The sequence below is a fragment of the Ixodes scapularis genome, unplaced genomic scaffold, assembly GCF_016920785.2.
Source record: "Ixodes scapularis isolate PalLabHiFi unplaced genomic scaffold, ASM1692078v2 PGA_scaffold0__279_contigs__length_252992795, whole genome shotgun sequence".
Lineage (NCBI taxonomy): Eukaryota > Metazoa > Arthropoda > Arachnida > Ixodida > Ixodidae > Ixodes > Ixodes scapularis.
The window spans coordinates 157,730,618-157,757,546 of record NW_024609835.1 but is presented as its reverse complement, the minus strand read 5'-3'; the positions used below and the strand labels follow the sequence as shown (position 1 = coordinate 157,757,546).

The 26,929-nt window shown below is 48.7% G+C and overlaps 1 pseudogene; it reads left to right on the top strand.

Annotated features, from left to right (window-relative positions):
- The first annotated feature begins 1,864 nt into the window (after positions 1–1,864).
- The window catches only part of LOC115325652, a 41,777-nt pseudogene continuing 16,712 nt past the window's right edge, over positions 1,865–26,929 (top strand).

The window sequence follows — 26,929 nt, the reverse complement described above, 5'->3', positions numbered from 1 at the left end:
TTTTTAACCTGTAAATGAACATGTGTTATTAATAAAAAAAAATACCGGATCAGTGGATGAGTGGTCTAGTGCACACCAGCTCGGAGCACGTGAAGCGAAAGCTCGCGCCACAGAACCCCGGGATCATGGGTTCGGTCTGGATGAGTACGGCACCGGCGTGCGGTCGTGTATCACAACCGCTAGCCTGGTGTCGTTAAAGACCTCAAGCTAGCGGTAGTACTGCACTGTTTAAATTGCTCATTTACATCTGGGAGGCAAGTCACCCGTTGAGATAAATTTTAGGTTTTATGAACACACACTCTACACAATATTTTTAACCTTCTAAGCTCTTATTGCCTGAAGGGACGATTGACTCGTGGTATGTTGGTCGTACGAATATTTGCAGGAGTAAAAAAAAAAACACTCTAGTTAGCGAAATGGCTAACTAATTAAATTTCTTATTAGTGAAAATAAACATACGGTACCAATTGGAAACTTGCTGAGCGTTATGAGTAACTTCATAAATCGGTCAATTCTAGGACAACTTGAAGAACGCGGGAAGCATAGGGGTGCAGTCAAGCTACCAGTCCTGTCACAGGCCCAAGGCCAGCGATACGAAAACACAGACGATAAGGACATCCGCGTCCTTATCGGCCCTGCACCCGTAGCACGAGTGGCAACTTCGCGCCCTTCCGCGCTCCCCACGTGTCGCCTTAAATCTCAACTAATTTAAGGGGTTTTCTATGACGCCTCGCAAGTTTCTAACTAAAACTATATGTATATTTTCAATGGTTAGAAACTTGATTAGTCAATTCTAGGTAATTATTTGGCTAATTAGTAAGTTCTTTGCAGTCCCTGACCGCCGCCGAAGCTTGCAGTCTGATCTAAACCACCCTAGTTTTAGAAATTCTCGAAGGTCATCGCGGAAACACCCTGTATAACTTCATTTTGTGTTGTGCCTGAGCGTATCGAAGGCTACAAGCTAATGGAGTCTATCAAACGGGCGACAAAAGTGCAGCATCAGGGCATTCGCCCTCTTTCCGTGTCTGTGCTATCATCGGCTAGATAAACCTAGCAACCGTAGTAAACGCACCTTGACCTTGCGCTTTTATACTTCGTTTCAGCTTCGGTCCGAGCGCGGCCGATGTTATGAGCCAAAGGGCCAATCAAACAGCGGAAGAGGCACAACGTCATGGCGTGCTCTCTGCTGTTGATAGGACCAGCCGGTATTCGCCGTCTCTCTGTGCGCGCTCCTCCGCCGGCTAGTCCTATCAAGAGCAGGGAGCACGCCATGACGTTGCGCTTCTGGCGCTGTTTGATTGGCCCTTCAGCTCATAACATCGTCCGCGCTCGGACCGAAGCTCAAACAAAGTATAGTGTGTGTTTGTGTGTGTGTGTATGTGTGTGTGTGTGTGTGCGTCTGCCTGTTCGTGTGTGTGTGTTTACTTGTACGTGGTTTAGCCTTGACTGCGCTCGGGCGTGTGGTGAGACGGAGCGTATATAGTAGTTTTTTCTTTGATTAATAGACGCCTTTCGGACGTTGCGCACATTATTAAATGTCGGAACCACTGCACAGTGGCGAAACAACTGAGCCATGCTATAAGATAGCGAACATGAAAGCACTGCCAGCGCTAGAAGCCGACGAGTCAGTCAAACCTCGTCGAAAAAGCAACGTCGCTGCGTTCATCACCTTTTCCGGGGTTGGGTTTTTGCCTTCTAACCCAACTAAACGCATAAATTGTGCCGTGACGTTACCGTTTTACTCCGCCATTGTGCAGGGATTCCACAGCTGCCAAGAGAGGGCAGTCATTCGGAAGGGGGTCTGTTTTGCGTCGCCTTACGGATGCCTCCCCTCATTCAACGTGCATCGTTTTCCAGATAGACCATGGTTCCACGCGCCGCCACTCTGTCGGCCGTGCTGCTCCTTTGGGTGGGCAGTGCAACGGCCACGACACCGGCGCCGACGGCGAGGCCTGCAGAAACCTGTTCCCGTCCCACGGATACAGAGCCAGGAGCGCTGCTGAGGGCTACGCCGAGGGCGACCGCCTCGTCCAGGACAAAGTGGACTACAAGCCGAATGACATTATCACGGGTAAAACCAGCTAGCCATGGACCACAGACGGGGAGCAAGTAATAAACACTTCTCGAACCTGTGCGCCCTATTCTTCGTTCCAACTTAAGTGCAGATGTAGCCGATGCCCGAAGCTTATAGGACCAATCAAACAGGGTCAAAAGGGCACCATCATGGTCTTCGTAATGTTTCTGTATGTTTCCTTATCATCGCAGAGCCAATCATAAACAGAAAATGCCTGGTGACTGCCGGTTTTGACGCAGCTTGGTTGTTCCCTTTAGCTCGTAGCGTCGGATGCCTCTGGACGTAAGCTGAAACGAAGTATACTAGAATCTGCTCCGAGGCTGCCATGTTTTGAGCACGCTCTTTGAGCATGCGTTGAATACGATTGCGACGTCAGCGTTCGGCGTACGGGTTATTATTATAAGTATGTGATCATCAATTGTGATTATGACGAGTAGGCTACTGTCCCGCAAGCCTTAAACTCTGACAGACCAGTGTGCCTACTTGAAGAACTACCTGCACGCATCAATATACTATTGTTATTATGAGTATTATTAGTATTCATAATTTTAGTATTTTTATAGTAGTGTTGTTAGTAATATTATTAAAGTTGGTGCACAAGACGTGTTGAACTGACGCAGTATTGTTCACCATCCTGTTGAACTCATTTTGTAATAAATTTAATTCGGAACTTCCAGTACGGGTTCAGAAGGGCAGGAGAACAAAAACATTGCTTGAACATTTCTTTTTGTTGATTAACAGAGCTCCTGAGCAAAGTAACTTCTTTTTGTTTTTAGATCTATCAATAGAATTTCATACAATGGGCAGTATTCATAATACCAGCGCCCCTAACGGTATAGATGCACTTTGGGAGCACGAGATTATCAATGGGTAGTTTCTGTTTTGACGCGCTGTGCGTCTGTCGTCTGCTATTTTCTCCGCGCCGCCAATGCTCACGTCGTCGTGGATTACCCCCCTGGTAAAAAATCTAATTTCTATGAGAAATTTCTGTGTGCAATAAACACATAGGAATCATACAAAATATATAAGAACTATATATGTAAGACATGTAAGAACCATATAAGAACTGTATAAGAACTAGATAAGGTATACAATAACGTATAAAAACCATATAAGAAACTTTGAGAAGTTTTTTTATAAGTTTCTGCTAGGGTTCATATATGTTCTTGTATATCTTATATAATTCTTACATGGTTCTTATATGTTCTAAAATATCTTGTATGATTCATATGTGTTTTTTGGACATAGAAGTTTTCTCTTACAAATGGCGTTTTCTCTAGGGTCCACACTACGCACGATGCAGTACCCTTTTATTCTCGTCGCTACGTATCAGACTCAGCGAATAAAAAAAAACAATCAGCATTTTGCTGGCACGGGCTCGGCGAAGGTACGAGTGCTACCCTAACGCGTGCGAGGTTGCAAGACGGGAAACAGCTGCCGATAAACTATCCTATAAACGCAAACTTCATCAAACGCGAACTGCTTGGGCTAAAAGACGTAAGCCCAAAGAACTTGTACATTCAACGATACGGGCACACTAACACCGCAACTGTGTTTCGATCATTCCCGTGGTCAATTTCCTCACAACAACGTTGCAAGAAGTGCATGTCTGCGCTTGGACGCACTTTAGTACAGCGAGATTCGTCAAGTACCGCGCTAGCCTGATTGAAAATAGCGATCGGTGAAGCAAGGGTGATGTAAAGCTGGAGCACTAGTCTCAATGTCCGTTTTCGAGGTTGCAAACAAATGCAGGAAAGAGCTCGCACGGCGGTCACCAGACGCAGATCTGCGTTCACTTGACTTCACCGTTGCGGCGTTTTCGCTCACTCGCCTTGCCGGCAAAATTGTAATTGTTTCGTTATTCGCTGTGTCTGAAATGTAGCGACGAGAAGAAAAGGACACTTACCGCATCGCGCGTAAGTGTGGGGCAATCTACGACGACGTGAGTAGTGGCGGCTCAGAGACGATAGCAGACGACATATGCACAACCCGGCGAAGCCGGAACCGAACTACACGTTGACAGTCTCCTGTTCCCAGCGTGCACATGAACAGCTAGGGGCACTGCTATTTTGCATATTTCTCATCGAAAACTCACAAATTCTTGATAAGTTAATGCATAAAGTTTAGGGTACGTTTTCTTTTTTTTTAAGAACTATTTTTTTTTATTGAACGCTATCAGTTAAAGTAAAGCAGTATCAAGGTACACTGTGCATATAAGTTGTGGCAGTCCGCAGGAACCATCGTGGGCTCAATTGTTATTTAATACTTATATTAATGACCTGGGAAAACAAATATTAATCTCTCTTATTTTAGTATGCTGACGATACGGCCTTAATTCTTACACAGGAGAACTTCGAGATAGTGGTAGCACTATTGCAAAGTGATGAATAGTAGACTGGTATGAAAAAAAAAATTATATATATTTCTGTGAATCCGAAAAAAGACAAAATTAGTGTTTCAGGAATCCGCATAAAAAGTAGTCCTAAACCGTTCGTTGTTTTTATTTGGAACAAAATAGGGGCATCAAAGTAGCGATAATTTAACTTTTGAAGCTAGTACAAGATATTTCGAATTACGGTTTGACAAACGCATGACATAGTTTACACAAAGAAAAAGTAAGGAATCGTTTCGTCATACATATTGACGCGCGCGCAGCTGGCCAAGTAGGCAGCGCGCGCGTGGCCTAATGGTTATCGCGCCTGCCTCCCACGCGAAAGCCAGGGTTCGATTCCTGGGAGCACCGCATCTTTTGTTATTCCTGCAATTTAGTTTTCTGGTAGATTCGAGAATAATGTTGGCGTATTCGAGGTCCGAATTTTCTACGCGTCGAACATTCAACTCCGATTATTCCAAAAGCTCACGCATGTACATAAGGGGCGCCGCGTGGCGAACCGGACGGAGTTTTTTCGCCTCAGCGTTCGATCCTGCTGCTTCGCTGCTTTCGACTCCCGCGACGCTCTGTTGTTATTTTCTTTTACCTTTTATTCCTGGGCACAAGTTCGCCCCATTAAACGTTTTAGTTTTCTCAGTTATTTCGTTGTTTTGTCACCTTGTCATTCGTGACATTTTGGTGGAGGTGCGGGGTAGCAGGGCCCGTTCCATGTTTGTCGCCTCCGTGACGAACTTGTCGACTGTTGTCGGGGGATCCCGGATGAGACCGCCGAAAATCTCGCTTTTCACACCCCTCATCAGGTGGTGCAGCTTCTTCTCCACGGTAGCTTGAGGATCGGCGCGGGCGCTCAGGCGGAGAACATCCTCGACGAAGCTGGGGATGCTCTCATTTAGGCCTTGGGTGCGACGACTGAACCGGATCTTGGAAGTGCTTTCGTTGGTTCTTTGAGAGCTAAGCATCGGACTTGCACTGCAGGCCCTCGGAGGGGTACGCGGCAGGGGCATACGGTACCCCGCACCTCCGCCCCGCACTGCTCGCGTCGAGATCCACGGTGAGACGTGCCCTGTGAAGTTTGTCGTTCTGCAGGACTGTTCGATGGACGTTATCCTCGGGATGGACTTCCTCTGCGAGTATGGCACCGTCATGGACCTCAGAGCAAACCGGCTAACTCTGCGAAAGCCTGTTTCACCACCGGAGAAACCCAAAGCGACGTCATCCGCGGTCCGAGTCTTCGCAAGTCACGTAAACTTACCGCCGCGGTCGAGTGTTTTCGTAACTGTCGGGATCACCGAAGCTTTCTGCGGCGAAGTTCTGCTCAAGGGGAGCCTCAAGTTGCTTCGGGGAAGAGGAATAGGCGTCGCAAGAGAGGGGTAGCTGAACTTCATGATGGCCGCACTCTGGTCCTCATGACGAACTTCCGAAACGAAGCGCAACACCTCACGAAAGGGGCAGCCGTTGGCCACGTCGAGGAACCCCGAAACTCCGCGGAAATCGCCGTCATTGCTGACGAATCCTCGCCACCTCAGCAAGACAGTACGTCGAAGCTTCCGGGCCCGAAACGACGTCAGCTGATTAACCTCCTCGCCGAGTACCACGACTGCTTTGCGACGTCGTCGAAGGTGCGCCAAACCGCCGTTGCGAAGCACCGCATCGTTACCGAGGACGACGCGCGCCCTGTGCATCGATCTCCATACAGAATCTCCGTCAAAGAAAGGCAGGTGATCCAGGAGCAAGTTCAAGAGATGCTGAACGACGACATAATTCAACGCTCAAGCAGTCCTTGGGCCTCCCCAGTCGTACTAGTTAAGAAGAAAGACGGAACGCTTAGGTTCTGCGTGGATTACCGGCAGCTGAACGCAGTGACGAAGAAAGACGTCTATCCACTCCCCCGCATGGACGACACATTAGACCGGCTGCGCCATTCTCGATACTTTTCATCGATGGACCTGAAGAGCTGCTACTGGCAGATCGAAGTCGACGAACGGGACCGAGAGAAGACAGCCTTCGTCACACCGGATGGGCTGTGCGAGTTTAAGGTGATGCCGTTCGGACTATGCACGGCGCCAGCAACTTTCCAGCGTGTCATGGACATTGTAGTGGCAGGACTGAAGTGGCAGAGCTGTCTCGTCTACCTCGACGACGTCGTAGTGTTTTGCGGCGACTTCGACGAGCACTTGCGACGACCCCGAGCTGTTCCCCAAGCTATACGGACCGCCGGACTCACCCTCAAGCCGTCAAAGTGTCGGTTCGCCTATGACGAACTGAAGTTCCTAGGTCACGTGGTTTGTAACAAAGGCATTCGTCCAGACCCAGAGAAGACTCGCGCCGTCGCAGCATTTCCAGTGCCAAGAGACAAGAAGGCCGTGCGAAGGTTCCTTGGGCTATGTGCCTACTATCGGCGCTTCGTTCGAGATTTCGCAAGGATTTCTGCACCGCTCACAAACCTCACGAAGGACGCCGAGAAGTTCGAATTGGCCGAGGAGCAGCGGCAGGCATTCGACGAGCTGAAGCGACGACTGCAGGCGCCTCCTGTTCTTGGGCATTTCGAACAGGATGCGGAAACCGAGATTCACACGGACGCAAGTAACGCAGGACTTGGCGCAGTACTGGTTCAAGTACAAGAAGGCACCGAGCGAGTCATCGCCTACGCAAGTCGGACATTGTCCAAGACGGAGCGAAATTACTCCACGACTGAAAACAAAGGCCTTGCGGTCGTCTGGGCGATCACGAAGTTTCGTCATTACTTATACGGAAGTCCGTTCCGCGTTTTCACGACCACCATTTGCTCTGCTGGCTTCCGAACATCAAGGACCCGTCAGTACGCCTTGCGCGATGGAGTCTCCGACTACAAGAGTTCAACATGACCGTAATCTACAAGTCAGGCCGCAAGCACAGTGACGCCGACTGCCTGTCCAGAGCTCCCTTCGAAACGCCTTCCGACGGCAGCGACGACCATGAGGACGAGTGTTTCCTCGGCGCAGTGAACACCCACGATATGGCCCGACGACAACGAGACGATCCTGAGCTGCGCGCACTAATACAGCACCTGGAAGGGCGTGGGATTGCCATACCACGTGTTTTTTCACGAGGCCTGCCGACCTTCGCCATTAGACAAGGTGTTCTCTACAAAGAGAACTTCGGCAACAACAACTCGACGTGGCTGCCTGGTAATCCCGACCGACCTTCGAGAGGAAATCTTCCAAGCCTGCCACGACGGCCCGACGTCCGGACACCTTGGTTACAGCCGGACACTGGCCCGTATTCGCGAAAAGTATTCCTGGCCTAAGCTCCCCAAAACCGTCCATCTATACACACGATCATGCCATGAATGCCAGCGACGAACGAAACCTCCGACGAGGCCGGCCGGAGTCTTGCTGTCAATTCCTCCGCCAACGGTACCCTTCCAGCAGATCGGAATGGATTTACTTGGCCCTTTTCAGTCGTCGACGTCAGGAAATCGCTAAATCATCGTCGCCACAGATTATCTCACGCGGTACGCCGAAACGAAAGCCCTTTCTTCCGGAACTGCTGTGGAAGTTGCCAAGTTTTTCATTGAATCGATCGTCCTCTGGCACGGCGCTCCCGAAGTCCTGATCTCAGACCGTAAATCCTCGTTCATGGCCCAGCTGACACAAGAGGTCCTTCGTCTCAGCCACACCAGCCATCGTCGCACCACGGCTTACCACCCTCAGACCAACGGGCTGACGGAAAGACTCAACAAGACCATCGCCGACATGATTTCCATGTACGTCGACGTGGAGCACAAGACATGGGACGAGGTGTTGCCGTACGTCACCTTTGCCTACAATACGGCCGTGCAAGAGACCACCGGAGTTACACCCTTTCAACTGGTTCATGGTCGCAAAATGACGACAATGCTGGACGCAATGTTACCCCACTAACCGGCTGTCGACGGAAGCGACGACGCCCAGGTGGATGCCCAACGGGCAGAAGAAGTCCGTCAACTCGCCAGACTTTGGATTCAAGCCCAACAACGTATCGACACTGGCCGCTACAACCTTCGTCGCCGGGACGTCCACTTCCAGCCCGGACACAGGGTGTGGGTGTGGACACCGATCCGCCGCCGTGGTCTCAGCGAGAAACTCCTTAAGCGCTACCCTACAAAGTGCTTCGTCGACTCGGGGATCTGAACTACGAGGTGATGCCTGACGGAACACGCACTTCATCACGCCGCCCTCCACAACCAGAAGTCGTCCTCGTCGTGCGCATGAAGCCGTACTACGCTCTATAGGACAGTGGACCTTACGTATTCCAAATGACCGTATTTTGTTTGCTTTGTTTTGTTTTGTGCTGCATCGGGGCGATGCACTTTTTAAAGGGGGGAGTAATGCCGAGCGTGCAGCTGGCCAAGTAGGCAGCGCGCGCGTGGCCTAATGGTTATCGCGCCTGCCTCCCACGCGAAAATCCAGGATTCGATTCCTGGGAGCACCGCATCTTTTGTTATTCCTGCAATTTAGTGTTCTGGTAGATTCGTGAATAATGTTGCGTATTCGAGGTCCAAATGTTCTACGCGTCGAGTATTCTACGCCGATTTTTCCAGAAGCTCACGCATGCACATAAGGGGCGCCGCGTGGCGAACCGGACGGAGCTTTTTCGCCTCAGCGTTCGATCCTGCTGCTTCGCCGCTTTCGACGCCCGCGACGCTCTGTTGTTATTTTCTTTTGCCCTTTATTCCTGGGCACAAGTTTGCCCCATTAAACGTTTCAGTTTTCTTAGTTATTTCGTTGTTTTGTCACCTTGTCATTCGTGACAATATATTGATTAAGAACGGCAGCAAGCACTGTTATTAAGGAAAACGTTTATCAGTCATTGGGTATAGGGCATTACAGTTTATGGGTGCTCATCAAACAGAATACAAACTGTAAACAAACTTTAACTGAGCCTGGTAATGAAAGAAGACGACGATTAAGACTGCACGGAGAAGAATAACGAAAACGTAAGATAGATTAAACTGGTTTGATTAACTTCCCTATTAGGGCAATAATTTGTTGACCCTTACAAGCTTGGCCCAGCCGACAGGATCAAAAAAATGTGGGTAACCTTCAACATAGATGCAAGTTCTCTTAAAGAGTCTGTATTTTCGAGTTACAATACTCAGGATGATGTCACGACAGATCTTCCTCGACATATCAGTTGGTTGGGCTGGTCACAAAGAGGGTAAAAAAGTAAACCACGAAACTTCTCAGCTCCTGATCCGTCAAGGGAAACCTTCAACTGTTAGTTTTCGAAGAAATAGTGCTACACATGTCGGCATAGGCGTAGACTTCGGGGGGGGGGGGGGGGGGGGGCATCGGGGCTCGTGCCCCCCCTGGTGAGATCCACTGGGGGCAGAGCCCCTCCCCCCCCCCCCCCCTCGGGCCCGGGCCGTGATCCTTACCGAGACGCTGTTTACGTGCCATGTAATGCGCTTCTAGTAGTGGAATGTAAACAAAATAACGCCCAAGTTGCCTGTATTGACAAAATACATGGGAAATAGATCCCAGCATGCTTTCGTTAGCTTCAGTGTCCTGTTCTGGCATAAAAATAAAGCTCAGCACCGCCCCCCCCCCCCCCCCCCCCCCCCCCCGGGAAAATGAAAAGTCCACGCCGCTGCATGTCGGAGATTATCGGAAAAGGCTCCGATATTTACTTCGAGCACCGCAATGATGCTACGAGCCCTGCAGCTACAGCAACAAATAACCCAGCAAAATGAGCTGCTCCAGGCTATCGTTTCTTCCATGAAAGAAAAGGAGAAACGTAGATTTGAAACAGTGAAACCAGACATGTTTGACGGATATTCATCGAGTCCGGAAGGGTGGCCTGACTTCTATGAGAATGCTTCAGAGACGAACTTCCCGAACTCGGAGCAGGATCGCATCAAGAACATGCACCTTTTTTGACGGGCGTCGCAAAGCAGTACTTTGAACTTCGCCTAGTGAACCACCGGGAGCAAGTTGGAATGATTAGAAGAAAAGTTTTCTCACCAGTTTCCAGACAAATATCGTAGATAAATGGGATCAAGCTATCTTCCACAGGTAGAAGACAGGTCTGATCCTCGAATATTATTTGAGCAGAGAAAGCTCCTTCAACTTGCCGAACCCCACCTGCCAGAGTCAGCAGTAATATCATTGATACTTCATGGGCTTCCACGTGAAATCCAGAAACAAGTACAAGCTCTAAATCTCAAATCTGTGAAAGACGTGCTTCAGAGCTTGCAAAACATCAACATCTCCGGCAACCACATCGACAGAAGTTTTCCACCTTCAGCTGTCGCGCCCATGACACCAAACTCCAGCCATGCCATAGATAGAAATTTCAATGTAACGCTATAACGCAGCGTACAACACCAAACGATATGCGTCAGCAATGGCGTCCGTGGGAACAGCCAAGTTACAACTCTAACCGGAACCAGGCGGTACGCTTCACGGATGCCGAGGAGCAGCCGGGATGTTCAGGACAAGAAACAGAAAAAGAATAAAGGAGGGTCCTCAGTCTCACCCGAAGATGCCAAATGAGCCTGTGATCTTCAAGCCAAATAATCTTCAAGCCTCTTACATATCCCCGTTGATATTGATCGGCGTAAGACGCGTGTGCTTGTTGATAGCGGCGCTTCGATATCGATTATCGAGAAGACAAAAACAGATGTATTGAAGACCTACATAGGAAAAACAATTCAAGTTTAAAGTTATGACGGCAAGAAAATCTTTTATGAGGAATGGACGACTGTTACCGTTAACTTCGAGAGTCAAAGTATTGAAAGTGCTGCTCTGGTGATTGGTAGAGTGGATTATGGCTTCCTACTCTCACGGAGTCATGAAACGGCTAAAAATAAACATCTCCCCTGATGATGAAGTCACAGTCAAAACGACGGCTGACCGCAGATATTTGGCCAGCAATCACCTAGATACTCCGCCGCCAAAGCTTACTACTGTAGCTGAAGACATTCCAAGTTATACCCTGAATTGTTCAGCATTGGCAGCTACCCTCTAGCTAAACCCAAATTCACGGTGCCCTTCAGCATCAGGGACAAAAGAGTGGTGCGTAAAAAGCCCTAAATCATGACCAGAGAAAAGAAGGTGTGGCTCAAGCAGGAGCTGCAAAACATGCTAGATGCAGACATCATCAGGCCGTCGGTGTCTCTGTTTGCGTCACTTATCACCATTGCACCCAAAAAGGACGGGACCTTCAAGCTCAGCACGGATTACCGTGCTTTGAACAAGCAGACTCATCTAATCCCTTTCTCAATGCCACGAATCGAAGCCGTCATAGATGAAACACGAGGCTTTTTATACTTTTCGCGGATTGACTTCTATAAGGGATTTCGGCAGATGGCCTTATAAGAAAAAGCCGAGATGTATATACCGTTCACCCCTCTTGACTTGTATGACTATAACCGCCTCCCATTTGACGGGAAGAATTCTCCTGCTTGGCTTCAGAAGATAATGAACAAGGTCCTAAATTTGTACCTGGGACATTTTGGCATTGTCAACATCGACGACATCATCATCTACTGCAAAACAAAGGAACAACACCGGCAACACTTATCACAATTGTTGTCAGCGCTTAGCCCCGCAAAACTGAAGGTTGATTTCAAAAGGAGCGACTTTTTCAAGATCCAAGTAGTTTTTCTCGGAAGAACTTTTAACGTCTCTAGAAAAAGCACAAAAAAAAAAAGAGTCTGTGGTAAGGATTTCCCAACTTGTTAAGCCGTATGACGTACACTCCCTCCGAGTGATCCTCGGTCTGACAGGGAACTTCAGAGCATTTATTAAAGGCTACGCTCTCAAGACGAAATGGCTAACTAGGCTCACGCAGAAGGACGTGATCTTCGATTGGAAGGAAAAGTGTGAGAGAGCGTACCAAAATATGGTTCAAGCTATCTCTTCGGACCCTATTCTATCTTAACCATATTTTACACTACAATTCCAACTAAACACGAACTCCTCTCATCATGGGGCAGGAGCCGTGCTTTACCAACGACACGCAAAGCAGCCCGCTTACCAAAAAGTTTTGGGTTGTGGGGTACCACAGATATACGTTAAACAAATCAGTGTTGAATAGTACGACCACAAAAAAAGAGGGAATGGCAGTTCTTAAGGCTGTCCATTATTTTCGATCGTATGTGGAAGGGGCTCCGTTCAAGTTGCTCACAGACCACCAAGCCCTGACTCACCTCCTTAATATGACACAGCCAAAAGGCCGACTTGCGAGGTGGGTCAATGGACTCCAGCAGTTCAAGTTTGACATTATACACCGCTCTGGTTCATTGTTAACGGACGCTGATGCTTTTTCACGCCCTCTTGTTCCTCCAAGTGACGGAACTCAAGGAACTGTCAACCGAGCAAAGCTGTGGGAGGGAACTGAACATCTATTTTTGGAAAAGGGCCAGTTACAAGTACCTCCTTCAAAGATCCCTACAGTTTTACAAGAGTATTCCGACAGCCTAAAATCCGGTGGACACGATGGCGTTCGGCGAACCTACAAAGAGCTCACCAAGAGTTTCACGTGTTTAAACATGAAGCAGGACAAAGGCAAATACTTTTAGGCTTGTCACGAATGTAAACTTCACAAGTCAAAGCTCAAGCTAGCTACAGACGCAATGACAATTTCGGAGTACTCAAAGGAACCATTCGTGGGTTGTCCACTGGGACTTTGCAGAGTTGAAAAAGAAGAGCGAAGGAGTAAAACAGACGCAAGCGTTTCTTATCATTAGTGATGAATGTACAAGAACGGCAGTCACACGAGCTGGAAGAGAAGATGCGAACAGCGTTATAGATTTACACAACCAAGAAATGTTCAAGAACGTCAAGATAATCAAACCCGACAATAGACCAGCCTTCAGAAGCAAGAAACTCGAACAATGCGCAAGACAGTGAGGTATTTCACTGAAGTTTTCTTCACCAGATCATCCAGCAGCCAACGTTCTTGTTGAACGAGTAATAGACCTATTGCTAAATTACCCAAGCATAAAGGTGAACGCAGGGATTGGTATTCCACGCGCCGCACGTGCTGGCCTCAACAGTAGTAACTTTCCTAAAGCAAATGCCTAAAACATATTGCATCTTGCACGCGCATTCGTCAACGCTTCAGCTTGGTTATTTTCTTCGAATCTTTTATACGGCGAAGGCGTGCGTGTGTGCCGCGTGGAACACCAATCCCTGCATTTTTTTTTATGCTTGGGTAATTTAGCAATAGGTCTATTTCGGACATTGATTCATACATGAAAATGTACCCAGGTTTTCCAGGAGGCTAGAAGTCCTGGTTAGAAGCAGTTGTGTCTCAGCAGAATGTATCGTACACGAAAGGCCTAAAACGTAGCCCGATCTTTGCGGCCACCGAGAAAGTTCCCTTTCTATTGGCCCATCATAAGCTGAGGTTAACAAAGCAATTGCGTCTCACGCACATACCCGAAACAGACGCTGCAAAACAAAAGTATCCGGGCAACATGAAACAAAACTTTGATAAAGGTCACAAAGCCGCGATACCGAACCTCAGGGTTGATAATCTCGGTCTCGTCAGAAAACGAATTTCAGGGTCAAGCGCAAGTTTTTCTGGGCCTTACCGCGTTCTGAAACCAGCTGTAGAGCAAGGCATATTGCCGCGAGCTTAGCTGCCTAACTAGGCAGCTCGCTCGTGGCCTAACGGTTATCGCGCGTGCTTTTCACGCAGGAAGCCCCCGCAGGGGGCACCTGTGAAAGCAGGTGTTTGGAGAATGGCGTCTCCACGGGCCCCGAGCCCCGCAAGGGGCGCCTGCGCCTTAGGTGCTAGGTGCTTGGTGAGTAGCGTCACCACGGACCCCAGCCACATTGGCTGCATTACGGACCCTGAGTAACAAGTAGGTAAGACCCACCCACGTCTGGCTGTGCTTGGCGAGCCCGTGTCCAGGGAAAAGGGCATCCTGGTGGTTGAGCCGAGCCCGGAGTAGGTTTGGACCCTTCAGGGCCCCCCGGGCGAGGCAGCACACCACTTTGGCCCCTGCTTCCTGTAGACGGGAGTCCTGGTAAGGCCCGGCCAGGATGATTCAGTCTAGTCGCCTTTTCTTCTACTATCCCCTCCGATCTCTCACTTTTACCTTTCCTGTTTCCTTTACTTCTCTCTCACTTATCTTACTCCTTTTTCACCCCTCTTTGGCGGCAAGGGCTAACCTTGGGTGGCAATAGACCTCTGTCTTGACCCACACTTGGGTATAGTTTCCCGGCAGCACTGTTAGCGTAACGTCTCCAGCCAAGCCCTTCTTGTTATGGTGCGTTACCTAACCCCTTGTTGGGCTCGGTGGCGGGCGGTGCACCGTGGATTCTGAACATTCTTTGCCATCTTATGGCACCCCACCGTTCTAAACCCTCTGCTCGGTCCCTGAAAAGGGGTCGGACCGAAGTAAAACTGAATGATAAGTCTTCACCGGTACAGAACACTTTTAGCCGATTCCTTGTTATGCACTCTGAACAAGAAGACAAACATCTCGCGAAATTGTCACCTTTTCTGATAGCAAAAACCCTAGAAACCCTTGTAGGCAAAAACTTCAAAGCAAAGAAGCTAGTATCTGGTGACTTGCTTGTTGAAGTGGAAAATGGCACGGAGAATGCTACCCTCTTGGACCTAAACAAGATTTCTGAGTATAGAGTCTCCGTCACTCCACATCGAACACTAAATATTTGCCAAGGAGTAATTTCCGAGGATGATTTGCTAGAGTCAAGTAACGAGGAGATTTTGGAAGGTCTTTCCAGTCAAGGAGTAACGGCAGTACGACGAATCCTGCTTCGTAAAAACGGAAACGAGCGACCAACAAAACATGTAATACTTACATTCTCCTCCATTGTGCTGCCTCAAAGTATCAAAGCGGGCTACCTCCACTGTAAGGTGCGCCCATACGTCCCGAACCCAAGACGCTGCTTCAAGTGTCAACGGTTTGATCATGGCTCTGCCACCTGCCGCAGAAAAACAACCTGCGCAAAGTGTGCATGCACAGACCACCCAACAGATACGTGTGGCAGCTCAACCCCTAAGTGCATCAACTGCACTGGTGCCCATCCTGCTTACTCGCGATCGTGTCCAAAGTTTAAAGAGGAGAAAGAAGTTTTAACCTTAAAAACAAAGGAAAACTTGAGCTACCATGAAGCACGAAAACGCTTTTCGTTCCTTCAAGGAGGAACGTACGACGAGGCGGCCATCAGGGGGACTAGGTCGCTGTCAAAGGCATCAGTGGGTGGTACCCAGTATAGTCTTCGAGACACTGAGTGCCCACCCAGTCCCCTCACCCCTACAGAGACTTTGATGGGATCTCAGACGCCTGAGGCCCCACAGAAGCTCACGAAGTCCAAGGCGTTTCCGCAACGCCTGGCCCCGAAGGTTCGGGTGGTGCTTGACCCCACCCGTTCCCAAGTCCGAAAGGGATCCCCTCCTTCCTCTACACAGGGGGTGGAGGAGGTCATGGAGGTCAATGTCGCATCCACCGAGGGTAGCATGGAAACTGCCACCCCTGTGCCTTCATGCTCGAAGGCAGGCAGTGTTACCTCTGCACCCCTAAAAAATCAGCGCAGGCATCCCAGGTGCCTGCCGGCTCGTCAGGCAGAGGCCGGGCACAGCCCACTCGCCTGACCGACAATCCGAGAAAGCCGGGTCACTCTGACGAGGCAGTCTCGTTGAAGGGCCCAGAGGTATCAACAGAAGAGAAAATGGAAGAGGCCTGTCTAGCTTCAGATGATGACTTGCTTCCTTCGGGAGCGGAGTCCTTGTCGTCTTCTTCGGGTGAGCCCGTAGAACAACAGAAGGACAATGCTAGAAAGAAAAGAAATATTCCTCGGATTTTAGCTCCAAAATAATATTAGCTGAACTATATATAGGTATCTTTTTAACTTTTTATACGTTTTTAGGGAATTTCACTAAAAGGCAACCACACCGATATTTTTATGCACTTTCGCCCACGACTTTTTATCGATTTTAAATAATTTTTATGGGTCATCTCTCGTTTATGCAATGGAACTGTCGAGGTCTCCTACGCAACATTGATGACATTAGTTTTTTTCTTAGTGAGCTACGACCGATAGCTCTGGCTTTGTAGGAGACTCATTTGAATTGCAGTCATTCAAATGTTTTACGGTCCTATCACACTTTTCGTAAAGACCGCCCATCATCTCATTCAGCCTGTAGTGTAGCAGTTGTTGTGCAGAGAGGGGTGGCATGTGCCGAGGTGCCCCTGGACACTCCGCTCGAGGCAGTGGCTGTGAGGGTTCTGACCGACCGTTTAATCACCGTTGTTTCATTGTACCTTCCGCCACAGATCACAGTGCACATGCGTGAGCTTCAAAAGCTCATTGCCCAACTACCACAACCCTTTTTAATATTAGGGTATTTTAATGCTGATCACACCATGAGGGGAAGTGCACGAGTTGATTCGCGTGGAGAACTCATAGAACGACATTTATTGTCATCGAATCTTTGTCTTTTAAACACGAAATCTCCAACCTTTTTTAGTGATGCTCATAACTTCTTCACCTGCATCGATTTATCTTTATCATCGCCACCTCTGCTTCCTTGTTTTTCTTGGAAGGTTTTAGAAAACCCATTCGGGAGCGACCACTTCCCGATTGTCGTAGAGAGCCTTGCTGCTGTTACTACGCTTTTAGAATATACGCCGAGATGTCGCCTTGACAAAGCGGATTGGGAACTCTTTTGCTCGTCTGCAACATTTGATATTTCTTTATTATCAGTCTTGTCTCCAGATGATGCTACAGCCTATGTTACTAAGAAGATAATTGAGGCTGCAGAAAAATCTATTCCTCGCACCTCTGGGAAATTACCAAAAAAGTGCAGGCCCTGGTGGACTGAAGGATGTTCCACGACAATGAAGAAACAAGACAAAGCTTGGGGCATATTTCGACGGTACCCCACCGTAAATAACAAGATCGAATTCAAAAGTCGAAAAGCTCAAGCCCGCTAGACTAGAAGGCAAGCAAAAAAGAAATCGTGGACGAAATATGTCTCCTCACTGAACAGCTTTGTCCCCGCAAAGGAGGTGTGGGACGGTTATCGCAAAATCAAAGGGGATTACTGCTGTTTTATTATGCCTCCATTGTTCAAGAATGTTCCCACATCACTGAAAGACTTAAGCAATACTCTTGGCGTTGACTTCCAGAGCGTTTCGATTTCTAAAAGCTACAGTGCCACTTTTAAACAGTTTAAAATGAAAGCAGAATGCGAGCGAACAGTTCTGTCGGGGGCAACCTCTACACCATACAACCAGCCCTTTACGCTCCGTGAACTGGAGTTGGCTCTTGACATCAAGAAACAGTCTGCCCCAGACCCTGATTTCATCCACTATGAGATGCTTCGTAAGCTGCCCCTACAACATCTGCTTAGTTTTTTCAACCTTCTCTGGGAAAGAGCTTACTTCCCTGAATCCTAAGAAAGAGCACATGTTATACCCCTCTTGAAAGCTGGCAAAGACCCCTCTTTTTGCTCGAGCTACCGCCCAATTGCCCTTACGAGCTGTCTTGGTAAGACGTACGAAAGACTTATCAACAAACGGCTGGTGTTTTTTCTTGAAGAACAAAACCTATTTGATAACAATCAGTGTGGTTTCCGCCAAGGCCGGTCTACTCTAGATCACCTCGTGCGCCTCGAGACGAGGATCCGGGAGGCTTTTGTAAAGAGGCAGCACTGTGTGTCTGTATTTTTTTACCTGAAAAAGGCGTACGACACGACCTGGAGATATGGAATCATGCGAGACCTTTATGCCTGCGGAGTACGGGGCCGCATGTTACGTTGTATAAAGGCTTTTCTGACTGGGCGGACCTTTCTGGTTCGACTAGGCACCACATTATCGGACACATTTGTTCAAGAAAATGGGGTTCCTCAGGGGGGCATCCTGAGTGTCACATTATTTGTTTTAAAGATTAACACCCTAGCTCAAAGACTGCCACCTTCCATTGAACATTCATTTTATGTCGACGACTTACAGATATCATTTTCCTCTTGTAATCTGTCCAGCTGTGAACTCCAGCTGCAGCTAGCAATTAATAAGATCAGTAAGTGGGCCGACGAAAATGGCTTCAGGTTTTCATTCGGAAAAACGGTGTGCATTCCATTTTCTCTACGACGAGGGCTGTCCCTTGAGCCAGTGTTGGAATTGAACAGAGCACCTATACCAGTTAAAGCCGAGCATAAGTTTCTGGGAGTCATATTTGATAGGAAGTTGCATTTTATCTGTCACTTAAAGGAACTGAAACAAAAGTGCCTGAAATCCCTAAACATCTTGAAAATTTTGTCACATAAAACTTGGGGCTCTGACAGACTATGCCTGCTATGCTTGTATAACGCTTTGGTACGATCCCGTCTTGATTATGGTGCCGTCGTGTACAACTCAGCGCCACCATCCTCCCTGAAGATGTTGGACCCGGTACACCACCTTGGCTTGCGCCTTGCTACGGGTGCTTTTCGGACATCGCCTGTTTTAAGCTTGTACGCGGACTCCCACCAGATGCCCCTTTCCAAGCGACGGCAGTACCTGGCCTTGAGCTATACTACCAGGATTTTGTCTGATCCTCACCATCCAACCTTTTTTGCTCTCCAGCAATCTCAATTTGCTCGCCTTTTTGAAAATAAACCAAGCATTGTGCGGCCATTGAGCTTTCGTGTTCACAGTGACCAGTCATCTCTCGGTCTCGACCTTCATGGCATTAACCTTCTTCAAAAGGCCGAGAGTATTCCCCCTTGGAAAATGCTTCCAGTATCATGCGACTGGTCATTCACACGGTATAGCAAGCATAATGTCTCCCCTCTGCTTATTCAACAAGAATTTCTTGGCTTACAGAATAAATATGACGACTATACTCAATTTTATACAGATGGCTCCAAAACTTTTTCTGCAGTGGGATCGGCTGTTTATTCTGAGGTTTTCATACAGGCCCAGCGGCTTAGCTGCATGGCTAGTATTTTTATTGCGGAGCTATACGGTGTTCTCCTTGCAATCGAGTATATCACCACCAGCAAAACAGTGAAGGCAATTCTTTTTGTAGACTCCCAAAGTGTCATCGTTGCCCTCTGCTTTCTAAGAGATACAAAAAACATGCTCGCTAAGCTAATACGCTATAAAATCAATCGCTGTTTAGAGCGTGGGTTCGTTATCAAATTCTGCTGGATCCCAAGCCATGTTGGGATCAAAGGCAATGAGAAAGCAGACCAGCTGGCTACCTCCGCAAGCAATCTCCTAGAAATCCGACGGGGCATACCCTTTCAAGATATCAAACCCCTCCTTAGGAAAGCTCTCCTCGATGCTTGGCAATCTGAGTGGAACCTAGAGAGTGCAAATAAGCTGCATGCTATTAAGCCAGTTTTGGGGTTGTGGGAGAATTCATCTCGTAAAACCGTTTTCATGAGGTTCTCTTGTGCCGTCTTAGAATCGGCCAAACCTTCCTGACTCATGGACATCTTTTTTGTGGAGAAGACGCTCCAAGCTGCGAGCATTGCGGTGAACCTTTGACAATTTTGCATATTTTGTGTGCCTGTCCAGGCTTTGAGCAGAGCCGGCTTGCCTGTTTTCCAGAGCTTTTTACATATCAGATTCCTTTCCATCCAGCACTTTTGTTAGGCCGAGCATCCCATCATTCCATTCAATCGGATCCTCAACTTTTTGCAAGCGGCCTTCTACACAAAATTTAAGTACTGCATTTTCTGTTCACCATAAATATATAAAACATCAGCTTCATGAGTGCTTTAATTTACCATTACTGTGAGTCGCATTAGTCTTGTAGTCTTGCGCAGCATGGCCTTCGTCGCTTTTGCGCCATTAAATCGTTAATCATCATCATCATCATCACGCAGAAAGCCAGGGTTCGATTCCTGGCCGCGGCTACACATTTTTGTTTATACTGTAATGTGATGTTCTGGTGAATTCGAGAACCGTCTTGCTGATTCCAGGTTAGAATTTTCTACGTGCCGAACCTTCTACGCCGAATGCTCCAGAAGCCGACGCGTGTACAAAAGCGGCTCCGCGTGGCAAGCCGGGGTCAGTTTCGCCCCAGCATTCGACTCTGCTCATTCGCCGACTTCGACGCCCGCGACGCTCTGCTGTTATCTTCTGTTTCCTTTTTATTTTTGGGCACAGGTTCGACCCCATTAAACATTTAAGTTTCCCCAGTTATTCTTTGTTTCCTCGTTTGTTCCGCCGAAACAATATTGAAGACGATATGGAACTTCGGCCCTAACGAGACGACGGAGACTGCCTCATATCGAAATGTTTTCAATATTCTCCCAGGAGGGATAACTTCTAAAGTCCGGAGAAGTGAAGTGAGCCTGGTAATGAAAAAAGACGACGACGATCAAGACTGGCGGGGAGAGGAAGAATGAAGTAAAATAGAATAAACGGGTCTGATTAACTTCCTCAATGTGCAATAATTTGTAAACCACTACATAAGAACGGCAGGCAGCGCTCATATTAAGAAAGAGAATTTATCAGTCATTAGGTATATGACATTACAGTTTATGGATCCTTCTCGAAAAGGATATAAACGGTAAACAAACTGATATGCAGGGAAATAAATAACGTTGCATATACTACACGTCATCAAGAAGCGCTCACTAAACTTGAAGCATTTGGTATCATGCCGTTAGACTACCGCGTTTACTTTCAACAAACAGAGATTAAATTACCCAAAAAAGACAGACCGCTTAAAAACACATATATGTTTTTCTTACCAGGAATACATACTCTGTTGGCCTTGAGATCAACTTAGAGGTGGCGTTACTGTTGCGATATTATCATCATCATCAAAGCGGGGATAGAAGCATTGCCGCCTTATAGGCTCTCCACGTTCGCGCGCGAGACGGTGTAGATTCTTGCGTTTATTTTGTCGCATATTATCGGTGGGAAAACGATTTTAGCGGAAAATGACGCGGTACCGTTCGGTGTTTCAGTGAAGATCGAATTGTGTTACCAACGTACAACCTAAATTTAAAAAAAAAAATATCGCTCGTGTGAATGCTTCGTTTGCCCTAGGAAGACGTTGAGAAGCATGGACCACGAGCAATGCCTATCTCCAGTTGAACTGCACTATTTATGTTAAGGCATAGGAATTCTCCAAAACATCGAATTCCAACCCGGATAACATAGTACTGGCACTGTGGGCTCTACAGAAATCGCAGGTTCTATGCATATTTTTATTTCTTTTTCTTTACTTTTAGTTTCTGCAGTAGCAAAAAAAAAAAAATAGAATAAAGAGAAGTTAGTTTTGTATTAGAAATTATCGTGCTATTTAGTTCCTCTGCCGCCAATGTTTCCTTTTACTGCGCCACGGTGTGGGTACGTTTTTTGGAGTCGGATTAATTTCACTACGTTGCGATGAGGAGAGAGCCTCTTCTAGTTATAATCCGCAGACTTTTCGTTACAGGACATCTGAAAAAGGCGAAACAAACTAATTTAATGTATCTGCCGCGAGTGGAACAAACGAGTGTAACCGAGCGTGCGCGTAATTAGATGGTTTTCTCGGAATTGTGGGTTCACCTGCTTCAATTTTCTCGGTGAGGGCTGCGGATGTCAAAAGGCTAATATTATAAATATTCTTACGAAGATGAAGGAAATGAAGGCGGGCGATCTGGCAGGAAAAAGGAAGAAGTGTCCGACCGCCGGATTCCTCAAGTTCGAAGCAAGCACCTCATCCTTCTCCTACAACCCTCCTTATTCTTCTGTAAATAAAGCATCTTTCACCGTAACATTCTTTGGTGGAGGTGCGGATTAGCCCGGCCTGGATACATAAAGCAGACGTAGCCAACCTCCTGTAGTGGGCGCTACTGAAGTGATGGTGTTTTTTCCTATTGCTCACCAGAGGACACCATCATATATAGAGGATTATATAAGGAGCGGCGCGTGAGATTAAAGGGCTTTTTTGGTTGTGGTCACGAGCGGAGCGGCTGTCACTTGGCCGTCGTCCGTTCCGAACGTTCCGAACATGGTGTCAGAAGCTGGTTAACGCCGTCACTATGGCGGAAGGTGAACCCCGTATTCAAGTGGTTCGCGTCGGAGCGTCGGGACTTCATCCTCCGGCTCCATTCACTTTCACCAGCCCGGCGGAATGGCCGACATGGATCGCGACTTATCAGGACTACGCCTTCGCAGCCGGTCTCGATACTGCCAGTGACGAAGTGCAGGTACGCACGCTCTTGTACTGCATGGGACCACAAGCCCGAAGCGTCCTGTCATCGTTGGGAGCGCCAACTCCAGAGACCCTGTCGTTCGCGGTCGTCAAAGAGAAGTTGGCCGGGCACTTCGTGCATCCCTACAACGAAATATACGAGAGTCGCCGGTTCCACCGTCGGACGCAAGAGCAAGGCGAGTCTGTCGACGACTTCTTCACGTCGCTTCGTAACCTGGTCAAGCGCTGCGGTTACAACAGTGCGGACGTCGAAGACCGCCTGGTACGTGACAAATTCGTCGTGGGGTTGCGGGATGACAAGCTCTCTGACCAGTTGTGTCGTTCGACGAGGCTCTCTGCGGAAGAAGCGCTCTGTCAGGCCCGTGTTCATGAGGACGCCGAAAAAAAGCGGCTGTCACGCTCCAGCGTTGCCCGCGGGAATACCGCCCCCGAAAACCTGAACGTCGACACCGCGAGACGCAAGAAGATAGCGACCAGTCAATCGGCACGCTATCACGGCAAATCTGAGCAGTCCGCCAGTTCAACTTGTGAGTATTGCGGACGTCACCCTCACCTGCGGTAAGATTGCCCAGCACGGAAATCGTCTTGCCATTTCTGCAAGAAGCAGGGCCATTTTGCAGAAGTTTGCAAAGCTAAGAAGAGAAAAGAACTCTTGGGCTCCGTGGAGCTTCACGCAGTCAGCACACGGCATGCAAGATACACCGAGGTGCGCGTGAATGGTCATCTTTCCAAGTTCAAAATTGACTCGGGTGCGGAGGTCACCGTTGTTTCACCCTCTTTTCCGAGGCTTCCTATTGTCCTGGACGAAGCCGACGGCGAGGTGTCGGGTCCCGGCAACCTACGTCTGAACGTTCTGGGGACTTTCAAGGCTACCTTGGAGTGGCGTGGCAAGTTCACGGTCCAGCGTCTCTACGTCGTGCAAAATCAGCACACGTCTCTTCTCGGACTGCCTGCCATTGAAGCTCTGGGCGTTATTCAGTTCCTGGACTCGACGGAATACGTTCCATCAACTCAAGCCAAGATTTTTCAAGGCTTGGGGGAACTCCAAGAGGAGTATCACGTCTGTCTCCAGCCGAATGTTCGTCCATTTTCTCTGAGCGTTCCAAGACGGATTCCAATCACTCTGCTAGGTGTCGTGAAAAAGGAACTGGGTGACATGGAGGCCCAAGTTGTCATTCGAAAAATCGACACGCCAACTCAGTGGTGTTCCGGTCTAGTCGTTGTTCCCAAACCATCAGGCGGGTACAGACTGTGCGTGGACTTGACAAAGCTGAATCAAGTGATTCAGCGAGAACGTTACGTCTTGCCCACTGTCGAATACATACTGGGTCAGTTGGGTGAAGCTCAGATATTTTCCAAGCTCGATGCTAGGTCCAGCTTCCATCAGGTGAAACTTAGTCGTGACAGTGAAGAGCTCACGACGTTCATCACTCCCTTCGGCCGGTATTGCTACAAGCGTCTTCCATTTGGCATCGCATCGGCACCGGAGTACTTTCAACGCCTGATGTCAAGACTTCTTGAAGGTCTCTCGGGTGTCGTCAACATGATTGACGACATTCTAATCTTTGGGAGGGATCGTCGCGAACACGATCAACGTCTGGCCGATGTCTTGAGTCGCCTGGAACAAGCTGGGGTTACACTGAACGAGAAAAAGTGTGAATTCTGCGTCACCTCTGTCAAGTTCCTAGGCGTTGTCGTGGATGCCGAAGGAATTTCGCCAGATCCACACAAGATCAAAGCCATCAAGAATTTGATGCCACCAGAAGATATCAGCGGTGTACGCCGGTTGCTTGGGATGGCTAATCACATCGGACGGTTCATTCCACACCTTGCTGACGTTACCACACCAATTCGCTCTCTGTTAAACAAGAACAGCGTCTGGATGTGGGGTCCTAGCCAAGAGGAGGCTTTCGCCCGCCTCAAGTCACTGCTTAGCTCTGAAACATGCATGGCAAAGTACCACCCGCGCTACCCTACCGTAGTATCTGCAGATGCCAGTTCTTATGGTTTGGGAGCCGTGCTGCTTCAAGAGCAACCTTCGGGGACTCGGCGGGCTGTCGCCTTTGCTTCCAGATCCCTCACTCCCACGGAGGGTCGCTACAGTCAAACGGAGAAGGAGTCTAGCCGTAACGTGGGCCGTCTTACGGTTCGACCAGTATATTCGTGGTCTGAACTTCGAGGTCGAGACAGATCACCTTCCTCTTGTCGCCCTTCTCGGAGGAAAGGACCTGGAGCTTTTGCCACCGCGGGTGCAACGCATGCGAATCAAGCTGATGCGTTATCAGTACAACATGAAGTATGTACCGGGAAAGCTCTTGGCGACTGCCGACTCACTCTCACGAGCACCTTGTGACGCGCCAGCTTCGAAAGAAGTAGGGAGTGTGGAACTCTTCATTGGCGAAGTCTTCAAAGACCTGCCGCCAGCGGTGGCGAGTCGACTGGAAGACGTCCGCCAGCACCAAACGCAATATGGGTAGTGTTCCATGGTAGTAACTTACTGTGGAAGAGGTTGGCCCAGCAAAAACAAAGTGCCAGCTCACATTGCTCCGTATTGGAAGGAGAGAGAACGATTGAGCGTCTACAAAGGCGTACTACTTCTAGATCGCCGCATCGTCATTCCGTCCGCTCTCCGACAGAGTATCCTGGCCTTACTGCACGAAGGGCACCAGGGCGTTCGCCGCTGTCAAGAACGCGCCAGAGAAAGCGTTTGGTGGCCGAACTGCAATTTACACATCGAACATCTTGTAGCCGAGTGTGCCAAATGCGCCGAAACTCGTGTGGTACACTCTGAGCCGATGATGCAGACTCCAACGCCAGAAAGACCGTGGCAGCGCCTCGGGATAGACCTTTTCCAGCTAAAAGGACGTGATTACGTTCTGATTGTAGACTACTACTCAAGGTTTCCTGAGGTCATCTCTCTCGGATCTACATCTGCGCAAGCAGTCATCTCGGCTGTCAAGAGTTGCATGGCTCGCTATGGGATTCCGGACGTCGTGCGGTCAGATAACGGACCGCAGTTTGCATCTCACGAGTTTGCAAACTTTGCTCAGGCGTACGGATTTCGCCATGAGTCTAGCAGCCCGCGGTACCCCCAGAGTAACGGCGAAGTAGAGCTTATGGTGCGTACCGTGAAGGACTTGTTCGGAAAAAGTTCTGATCCGTACCTGGCCCTCCTAGCGTACCGAGACACACCTGTTGTCAATGGCGTGTCTCCTGCGCAGTTGTTAATGGCGAGAAAACTCCAAACTCGACTTCCTGGTTTACCCGAACGACTTGAGCCAGCATTGCCCAGCCATCAGAACGTTAAGGCGAGAGATGCCGCAAACAAGTTATACCAGGCAAAGAACTACAATCGCCGGCATAGTTCAAGTCCTCTGACTCCCTTGAAGTTGGGGGAGGACGTGTGGGTTAAGGACGTCAATTTCCGAGGCCGTATACTCAGCCCCGCTCAGCGACCACGGTCATATGTGGTGGAAACGCCCAGGAGCACTCTGCAGCGAAACCGTCAGCATCTTGTCCCCTTCTCAAACGGCCAAGCAGAAGAAGAACCGTCGGCTAGTTCACAGCAGTCTATGCCTGTTGAGGGTCAACGAGTATCATCGCAAGAGCCTCAGCAAGAAGGACTTCGGCTGAGACGCACACGTTGCGGTCGTGAGATTCGACCGCCAAGGCGATTGGACTTATAGATCTTAAGAGGGGAGATGTAGTGGGCGCTACTGAAGTGATGGTGTTTTTTCTTATTGCTCACCAGAGGACACCATCATTTATAGAGGATTATATAAGGAGCGGCGCGTGAGATTAAAGGGCTTTTTTTGGTTGTGGTCACGAGCGGAGCTGCTGTCACATGGCCGTCGTCCGTTCCGAACGTTCCGAACACCTCCGACCGACATGGCTTCCAGTTCCGAAACACCACCAGAAGGCGCTCAAGCTTCGCCGCAGCCTTCACTGGTTATCGCCAAACCGCGAGATCCTGGCTTTTTCACCGGCACAGGAGACCAGGAGGTTGAAGACTGGATACACCTCTATGAAAGAGTAAGTTTCCACAACCGCTGGGATGGCACTATCATGCTGGCGAATGTCATATTCTACTTGCGTGATACCGCCCGAACATAGTTTGAAACACATGAAGAGGAACTAGCGTCGTGGGACCTCTGCAAAGCCAAGCTTCAGGACCTCTTCGGACGTCCAACCGGTCACACGCTCTCGGCCAAGCGAAAGCTGGCATCCAAGGTCCAAAAATCGACCGAGTGATATGTGACCTACATCCAAGACGTCCTATTTCTGTGCAGGAAAGCTAACCCGAAATGCCAGAAATTC